The sequence below is a fragment of the Melozone crissalis genome, unplaced genomic scaffold (assembly GCF_028551555.1).
Source record: "Melozone crissalis strain CALT ecotype California unplaced genomic scaffold, PUWL_Pcris_2 ptg000016l_1, whole genome shotgun sequence".
Lineage (NCBI taxonomy): Eukaryota > Metazoa > Chordata > Aves > Passeriformes > Passerellidae > Melozone > Melozone crissalis.
In genome coordinates, this window is record NW_026535794.1 from 43,330,838 (window position 1) to 43,337,354 (window position 6,517).

A 6,517-nucleotide genomic window follows, 5' to 3' on the forward strand; every position below is an offset into this window, starting at 1 on the left:
GTGATGGAATATTTGATGACTCTGCAAGCTGAGAGTGATACAAGGCTGGATTAACTGTGTATTTCTTCACCTGAAACTTTTCATCCATCTTCCCTTTATTCTGACCCTCAAAGCCTGGTACAAAGCCCTCATCCTGCCACATGCTGGTAAAACCAGCACCAGCTGATGTTGAAAGAAGTTGGTTTTTCTTGAAGCTTTCTGAAGCTCAGGCTGCTTACACATTTCACATTCTGTGTCCTTTTGGAAACTGTATGAATGAGGTAGGAATGAGGAGTTGTGAACTTTGTTTAGGATCAGCTGAGGCTCAGCAAGCAGCCAGCCAACATGGCCAGACATGAGGCTTAGTGAGCCCAGACTGGATACAGGGGTGGGAGAAATTGGGAGCAGAGCACTGGATACCTTCTGCCCTTGCATCTGCATCTTTTTTGGACACAGAAGCTGGTACATCATAGTTCCTGCCTTTTTCACCAGGAAGGATCTGTCAACACTCTTGTTTATTGCTGGGTCTGTGTATCCATGAGCAGACCATGTAGCCAGGAAAGCCAGGTGGGGGAGACATTATGAATTGGCTTATTAAGAGCTGAAAGGTGACTTTGCAAAGACTTGAATGTCATAATGCACCATAATCTCTTCAGGCAAACAAACAGGATTTTTTTGTCAAATTGTGATCCTTTATGATATTGAGAGGGCACAGAGCTGCAGACTGTCCCTGATTTCCAAATGAATTGCTCCACTAATATAAAAGATATTCTCATAATTGTCGCAAATTAGTTGATTGCTTGAAGTGCCAGAATCCTTAATGCTCTGCTATTTTAACATATGGAAATTGATTCAACACTTACCATCTATTTAGAGATGTAAATTTATTGAAAAAGATGCCACTTCTTCTTAAGCTTTAGGCAAGCTCTGATACTTAGCTTTCTGGGCACAAGCAGGTTTTTAAGAGGACTTACGATTTTAACTGCAGCAATTTACTTTCCTTCTAAAGGAGGGGAGAAGCAGAGGAAAATTGACTGTATTGTGTACGAGGGAAAAAAAGGATACTGGTACAAGCACTGGTGTGAACTGACACAGATAGCACAGTATCTGGCACATCATACCCTGAGGGTCTTTTCCCAAGCACAGCACTGGCCCAGACCTTGCCCTAACTTCTGCTGCAATTGCTCTGTAAGTCCACACTGATGTTGGAAGCATTCCTTATTTCTGACACAGCCACTTGCTTTAGGGGAAGAGTAGTGAAAAGCCGAGCACAGGCAGTGACAGCAATGACATTGGCTGGGCCAACACCCCGTGGAAAAGAAAGCTGCCCTCCTTTCCAAGGTTAGCCTAAGCTCCTAAAAGCAAACAGCCTCAGTCTCTTGGGATGCCTTCCTGCAAGGGCAAGCCCTGTGCTGATGTCATGGGCATGAGGCTGCTGATAGGATTAGATGGGAAAGTCGAGCCTGGTCCTAGCTGTGCTCTAACAGCCTTCCTTTTGATTTGGCATAGTCCCTTTAGCACCTTATAAGATGGAGATTTGTGTGTATTAATTAGGAATACTGTTCATGCCTTAGAGCTTGTGAAAATATGAGTTTCTCATGTAGAAAAAGATTTTTTTTTTAAATGGTTGTCTTAGGTATTTGATCCTCTGTTATTATTATTCAGTATGATTCATATATTAATGCAGTACCAAGAATGTCTCCATAAGGCCTAATATGCTTCTGGGATTAAGCAGTATTTCTTAATGTGTTTCTTATTCCAGTATTTTTGCAGAGAAGCTGGAATGGGGCCAGTTCATGCAATGTGCCTACGCATTAATAGTTAGCCCAGGTCAGGAGAGCACTTACAAAGTGAATGCCCCAATCATCCCTACTTACCCTGCTGTGGTTTGCATCATGAAGAGGGCACAAGAGGTGGCTTCCTCTCAGATGAAAGGCGGACAGCGTGCACATTGCAATCTCAGCACTCTCCTGCATTATGGATCTGCTCCCGGGCTGTACTGCTTGCTGGCACAGACACAGCTGCAATATATTTATTGCACCTTAAAATCTCTTCATGGCATTTGGGAGGTGAGTTCACTGGCTGGATTAATTAACCACCAAGCTTGGTATTTTGACTGGCTAATGGTTAATCAGGGGCTTTATTTTCTAGTTTACACCATCTTGTTTATGATGTTGAGTCCAGCCTCAGCAGTATGGAAGAAAAATCTGGCTCTGTTTCTGAGGTAAGACATCTTAGTGTCTTGCATAAACCTGAAAAATTAATTTGGAGTAAGACAGGGTTAGAACAGAGCTGGCTTTGGAAGTCACTTCTTGGAGTCTCTTCCCTAATTACACAATAACTGCATACCTAAATATACAATACTGCATAGCTAAACACTTCTTACATTGTGAAGGAGAGGGTGACAGCTACCAGTGACTCTCAGCACATTCAAAACTTCTCCACCATAAAGATGGCTGACAGAACACTGCCATCACTGGGTGGTCTCTCACCTTTGTGTCCTCTCCACTTCAGTCCCATCAATGGCCCTGCTGTCACCTCCTCTGTGCAAACCACTCCCAAACCTCTCCTCCCACTCAGCTTCCCAATGCACACGTGGCACAGCCTGTGGCTCCAGTGTAATTGACCATTTTGGTATGTGTCCCATACACTTACACAATTTTTTGTCATCTTTGTTATGTGTGATGAGCATGCAGGGCTCATAGCACAGCCTCTGTGTTCCTTGCAGACTATCATAATCTTTATACTTATTTGAAGCACTGGAGCAAAATCCATGATGCTCACCGAAAACAGTAGCTGTTTTCCTGAGCAGGTGCTTGTTCAGTTTTGATAGTGTTGTTAATGTCTGGCAGTAAGAAAACGTTAAGGAGGTGTCAGAGCTATGGAGGAAAAAGCCAATTCCCAAGTTATGGAGGGGTGATGGCAGAATTTGTGGGCTGACTGGGGTGGCAAAGGAGCAGACAATCATATCTTACTGTGAGCACACAGTGCATGTTTTCCTTCAGAGCTGAGCCTGTACAAGTGTGCATCAAAGATTTTCACCCAACATCCTACCACAAAGCTAGCTGGTCTGGGAAGAAACACAGGTCAAAATTTTCATGTAAAACCTTCAACATGGTATTTAGTGCATTTTTACACTCTACCCTTCACAAAGCCCTATTTTTACAAAAGCTTATGAGAATGAAAATTGCAGTCAGAGGTACCAGAACCTACAGGTTCTGTGGGATTTCAAGTCAGATTCATATAATTCCTTCTGAGATATCCCATCAGTTGTCTCATTTAGTTGTCAGTGCCATTTAAAAAACATGCAGTTGAACTAAATCCAACAGCACACAGAAGAACAAAACATGTCAGCTTCACTCCAGTCCCTGCTTCCACGAGCATCTGCCTAAAAAGTTAGGGAAGTGGGGGTAACTCCAACACACAGGACACACAAAAACTCATTGACAGAGCTAAACAAAACTTAGCAAGGCAAATCATCCCCTCAAAACTCTTGCACAAATTCCTTTAGCAAGGTATTTTCAACCTAATTTTTCTCCAACCTCCACTCCTCCCAGCCACAGGACAATGGTAGCGATGAATTTTGTGTCCAATTCACAACAATGCTGTGAGATCAAGTCAGGCTAGTTCAGGCCATGGCTCCATGACAGCATCCTCAACATATGCAGCATCAGCTTGAGGTCTTTCACCCTCTGTCATCTTGCACTTTCTTCCTCTTGTCCAAAGGAATAATGCTTAGTCCTAAAAAGCAAAGACAAGGAGGGGCAGGAAGATGAGTCCATTCACAAGGTCTTTGTAATTTACAGTATTTACAGTAAGTTTAGAGCAAGGATAAATAAAGCCAGTGCATTTGTAATGTTTCAACACCTACCCCCTTTCCTGTAAATTCCTGCAGGACTTTTTGGCAGCAGAAAGCATAACTATGCTAGAAGCAATGGAATTACAAAAGAAAGAAAGGAAGGGAGTGTAAGCAGTGGGAATAGGAAGCAACAGCTAAACAGAGACTTTCCCATTTTATATACACACCCTTCTCACATAAACCAGAGGCAGCTATTGCCTAACTGACTGTTAGTTCTGTTGATCATTTATCTTCTGAGAACAGGGTTTGGGTGTAGATCAACAGCTTTTAGTCCACATGTCTGTCCTCCACATGGCAGCTTCTGTTTGTGAGGCAAGCATCAGCAATACTCTTTTCCTTTTGATGGCACTCGTATTCGTGTGAGTATAACAAACTGTAAATAACCAGACAGACCCAAAATGTTGTCATTCACCATCAGCAGCTGAATCCACAGTTAACATCAGAAGCCTTCATCCCATCAAGATGCCCATTCCTGGGCAGCTGTGTTTTCCACATGATCTCTCTGACTCAGCAGCTAGCACACTGAATAATGAAGCAAAGACAATTACTGAAAATAAGTGTTCTCCAATACATGCATTTCCAGGCTATGTTTCTCTCAGTTTTCAAATGAAAAAAAAAAAAAAAAAGAGTTGACGTGCACAGATTGTTGAACTTTTTAGGGTTTTTTGACAACTCAGGTAAATGGACTTTGAAAGAGAAAAAAAGACTGTAAAGCTTGGCACATCAAACTCTTTCTATACATAAACAGGCCTATATCTAGTCTATAATACAGGAAACTGCACATCAACTAAGGCAGAGCATCTTCAAAATAGATGCACTACCCAAAGTCAAACGCAGAGCTATTCCCAGACATGCTGAAGAAAAACCTTTCTCCATCAGGCTGCCTTCCCCACAAAATCAGTTCAGCCAAGACTTGTGAGAGGAGGGGATGCTTTGGGGGAACAAGAAAGGGCAGTGCCACCCACTGTTCCACATGTGACTCTCATCAGGGGCCTGGGACACCTTTTCCCCAGAGGTGGCTGTTCCTCTGGTTTGGCTGGAATGATTCAAACTGTGCCTGCTGGCAGGGCTGCTCAGCCCTTGGGGCTGGAACAAGGGCAGAGATGGGTGGATGTTTTTCTGCACATGACTAAAATCTGGGACACAAGCTTAGGCATTGCTGCAATTATATTTTAAGACATCTCACCCGGACAAGCAGATGACTGAATTTGTCCCTTTGGAAACCGAGCGTTTTTATGAAAAAAGAATTAAAAATTGTAACAATTTTTGAAATTGTGACAATCTGCTTAAATCATGATTGTTTATTACTCCTACAGCAATTCTAGTTATGGGAAGTCATAAGCAGGCCATGTTTGCTGGTGAAGTTTAAGGAAAGCCAAACCACTGAAATGGACGAAGTCCCTGAACAGCAGAAACCATCAGAAACCAAAGCTGCCTTGAACTGCTCACCCTGCCGTGGCCAGCAGGCAGCTCTGTGAATGCACAGAAATCCTGTTTCAATTCATTCTCATAATTGTACCCCACATACACTGTTAATCCACATTTTAACTGGCATATAAAAGAAATTCCTGCTTTATGTGGAAGAATTACTGTGTGGTGATAAGATGTGCTAGTGCTAAAATCCTGCAGGGTTAGAACCTACCACAAATAATCAGGAATACTTTATTTCATTAACAAGCCTAATCAAAACATGTTAGTCAACAATTTTTCCAGCATGTTAAATATATTGCTAACTAATTAAGAAAATTCAAAATAATTGCTTGGATTCAATTTTTCATCCAAATGAAACTTACTGCAAGTTATGAACCAATGAGCAGGCATCCAATAGGAACAGATAGACAACAGTTAGTGTCTCTTAATACATAAAAAACCATAAAATTTCAAGGGCCTCAATCAAAATGCCAGGCTGGCAATGGCTTTAAAACACACAGGTGTATTCAGAAAAAAGTCAACATATTGCTGCTGGTGGTGGCAGCCACCTTTTCTGATCTTAGAAGTTGCCTATGCATGGTTCACCTCCACAAAACACATTCCAAGTACCTGAGAACTGTGGGAAGGGTGGAGATGCCAGAGAGCTCCTCAGGCAGGAGATGCCAGGAGCAGCTTGGGACAATGGCAGGGAAGGAGGGGCTGCTCACACACTCATAGGACTGGCTGGCTCACACCCTCCAGCAGGCTGTGGTCACTCTCCTGTGTGTGGAAAAGGGCACATGAACAGCTCATGAACAACAGGCCACCCTTGATATGCTGCATCTGAGGGGGCCAAACTGCAAAGCATGGCCAAACTGAGTTTAAAAGTGGTGCAGTTGTGTAAAAATATCTTAATTTGGTTACCAACAAACAGAGAAAGGGAAAAAAATCTGTCAGGGAGGGGTGAGCAGGAAAACATGGCCTGAAGCACAAAAACAAGGCAGAAATTGATTATTTGAATGAAGCTTTCCCAACTGCTGATCTAATCAGCAATTAAAGCAGCGATTCAAATCAATGTAGCCTAGTGCTATCTTACCCTCTAAAGTTTCATATCTTTTATTTACACATAATTAATAAACTTCCTATGACATGTCCTGGATTTTAGAGTACATGAGAAGGTAGTGGATGGTAAGGAATGAAAATGCTGCACTCTGCTGCTTTTCCATTTGAGTGCAAATAATATCAACAGAACTCAGGCATTCACTCCAG